Source organism: Antedon bifida, chromosome 5, assembly GCF_963402885.1.
Source record: "Antedon bifida chromosome 5, ecAntBifi1.1, whole genome shotgun sequence".
NCBI classification, from domain to species: Eukaryota; Metazoa; Echinodermata; class Crinoidea; order Comatulida; family Antedonidae; genus Antedon; species Antedon bifida.
Window position 1 is genome coordinate 12,782,998 of NC_136230.1, and position 3,707 is coordinate 12,786,704.

At 30.7% G+C, this 3,707-nt stretch overlaps 1 protein-coding gene across 1 annotated transcript in view; it reads right to left on the reverse strand.

Annotated features, from left to right (window-relative positions):
• LOC144842707 (ankyrin repeat and SOCS box protein 11-like) overlaps window positions 1-3,707 on the reverse strand; it is a 372,919-nt gene that overhangs the window by 71,457 nt on the left and 297,755 nt on the right. The gene's annotated exons all lie outside the window — the stretch shown is intronic.

The following is a 3,707-nucleotide window of genomic DNA, read 5'->3' on the forward strand; positions in this document are numbered from 1 at the left end:
ACTCTTTTCGAATAGTGTACCAAGTTCTTTAACGTGCACTGTTAAGTACACGGGACCAACGGCTTTACATCCCATCCGAAGGACGAGGCAATGACAGTGAGGCATCTTGCCTAAGGATGTAATTAGCATGGTACAGATAACCTCGAACCCATGCCTATCACATGCTAGTCTGATATTACCATTACACCATCACTCTACAGTATATACATTAAAACATCATATCATCTTTTTTTACTCACCTACTCACTATCATCTAACTGATATAGAAAACAATAATTCTTTTCATTTTTTCGACATTGATATGCATCTTATTAGTCCTTTTTATTGTAATTTTGATGTGTTCTTCTCTCAATTATAATGATGGCGTTATTGAATAAATGTATTTAGTTGTCAAACTAACCGACTGCTTTATGCATTTTGGCAATAGGTCAGTTGCTGTTGGTATTTTGTCAACATCTGTTCGGATTGGAGCCATCCTATCACCATTTTTTATTTTTATTTATTTTATTCATTTCGGCAATAAACATAAAATAATAATTACAAAAACATAGAACCATATATCCTCCACCTGTCAAGTTATTGGGCACCACTTGCAATGTTAACATTCAGTGTATTAGCCATTTTATCTGGAGTACTTGTTTTACTTTTACCCGAAACTGCCAATAGAAAGTTACCAGATACAATGGATGAAGTCACACAACTTAAAATTTAACAGTTCGTTTACAAATGTTTCATAAGTTGCATTAAGAATATACTGGTATACCGCAGTCGTTGGTATATAATGGGTTCAATAAGATTTCTTATTTATTATCAGAGCACGTATTATGGTATGATTATTATGTGTAATTCTTAGGTGTGTGTAATTACAAAGTTAATATTTGCATCGCTTGTTGTCTGCACATTTTACGTGGGTATGCCTTTGTGTGTGCGGTTCATCTACTTTCTAAGTTTAGATCATCGTTTAGACGTATGTTACAGGAATACGATAACTTTTGAATATCATCTTCTGAACAAAAATGCTACATCGTAAAATAGCTATTTAAACTAACCGCGATCGTACCTTGGGTGTATTTGTGCATAATCCGAAAGCGTAACACGTTTTAATGGCAATAATTGATAATGTGATAAAATTATCGTCAGCAGAATTAGTAGAGAAAGAAGCTATGACACAAACAACATTGATACCTTGAGAGACATCCGTAAAAAACGTGAACAGCAGTTCCAAACGATAATCTAGACTCATTAAAACCAATTGGGGTGATAAGGGTTATAGAACACTCAACTCTTACACTAATATACCTGTGTTTAAGATGTTTATTTTTACCTGTACTTCTAGATATCCTATAGAACACTAGTATAACCTATTCCAAACAAATTAATGAAATCTTTATAATAGGTAACTAAACGCATTTCACCAATTGGTTGTATTTCACAAGATCTTAGTTTAGATTTATTGCGAACGTCCGGATAACATGAGAATAGGCCACGATTTGCCTTGGGCAAAATATATTATTAGAAAATGAAATTTCAAATAAACAATTAATGATTTTTAAATTCAAATATATTTTAATGTATGAATGATCTTTTAGAACTGTAACATAGTCAAATATATTTAAGAGAAATGGGAAACATAATATTTGAAAAAAAAAACTCACAAAATCATTTATTTTATTAACCATTTTTAAAGATATATTGTCCCCAAAAACATAAAAAAATTAGATTAATTGAAATATTAATTAAAAAAAGACTTTGAATAGCCCATTTCGTAGTTGTAAAGTTAATCACTACCGTAAAAATGTTTTCAATTATAAAAAAACAAAATAAACAGTTAAATTCAATCTTTGACTGTTTATTTTGTCTTTTTTTTCAGGGAAATGTATACTTTGTTCAATCAAATTTTTGGTCATAATGAATAACTATTATGTGACATTAAAATGGTATATTCAACAAAAACATTTACAAAAATATTTTTCAGGGAGACAATATATCTTTAACGGGGATTACCCGTGCAGAAAAAAGAACTGATATTAAGGGGTCCTGTTAAGTCTTGAAATGTGCAATGTACAAACAACCACATTTGTACAAACATGGCACCCTCAAATATGCAAATGTGTTAAAATTCATAATCCACTAATATGTAAACATCACGCTACATGAGAATGCTAAGACAAAACAGAATATAAAGTGTGCCAAAACTTGTATAATAAAATCATTATTTAAAATAGTATCTCTGAATTTAAGTTTAAATAAATCTATGGAACTACAACTTCGGAGATCACTAGATAAAGAATTCAAATATTCGGCAGCCAGATAATCAAAATAAGGTTCAACAATTTTGGTTTTAGATACAGGTTTTGTTTTTATTTAACATTGTTAAACTAATTGCAATAAAGATCATATAAAGTATTGTACAGCGAATCTCACAAAATACTTACATTGTTAAATGCATTATTACTGGTCCTCAAGTTGAACTGGAAACTGAGGAAATTCGGATTAGGCCCTTCACGGACCCACGGCAGCCAGCAGTGCAGCGCCTATCAGATCAGCACACGAATAGTGTACGAAGTTCTTTAACTGTTAAGTATACGGGACCAACGTCTTTACATCCTATCTGAAGGACGAGGCAATGAGAGTACAGCATCTTGCCTAAGGATGCAATTAGTATGGTACAGAAAACCTCGAACTCATGCCTATCACATGCTAGTCCGATATTACCATTACACCATCACTCTCCGGTATATACAGCACCCGCCGCTATTTCTAGACGGTCTCCCATCCAGAACGCAACCGGTCCCAACGTGCTTAACTTCGGTGATCTGACGAGAACCAATGTTTCAACGCAGTATGGCCGTACTTAAAACAAATACATACAATTTCTTTTTTTATTCAAATGATTTATTATTAATAATTATTTAACTTAAATACATCCTGTTACATAACACTACCGTGTTTCAAATAAGATAGAAGATCCACATGATGCTCGCTATTCATTATGCTATACAATTTATTGTATTACTTTATACATTTTATTATACATAAAAAATAATATATTAAGTGTCGGATAATGCATTGTTCGAATCTAATGGTAGCCGAGAATTAGGTGATTTAATAATTGTAATAAAATGAGTATTCAAATAAGAAGAAAGTACAACCAACTTAATACATGATTAAAATAAAGCACCGACTATTTAATCTAATTTACAGTAGATAGACAATAAAAAATTTACGACACAGTTAGATATATGGTATTCAACCTTGATGGTTCCATGCGTCATGATATTCAGTAACTGTTTGTCAGTACCATGTCAAATTACTTATCAGAAAAAAAAGATAATTACTGTAACATAAGTCTTCATAGATAAAAATGAAACTTATGAAAATAAAATTTATGAATGAGTAAACATATATTTTATTTTTATTTAATTATGTACAGGTCGATATTAAACTGCCTTAGTAATTTGTTTGCATTTATGTCCTCTGCAGCATTGGAATGTCTATATTGTTATTACTAAACATTTGATTACACAAAATATATTTTATCTAAATTATTTATAAAAACGTTTTCTTGAACTTGTATGTCAAAATGATATTGATTTTTGAAGCATTCACACAATCAAAATACATTCTAATATCAAAATACAATTACACATAAACATTGTAATAGAAACTTAAATGTTGTAATAAACATTATTTCATTTAAACTGGAA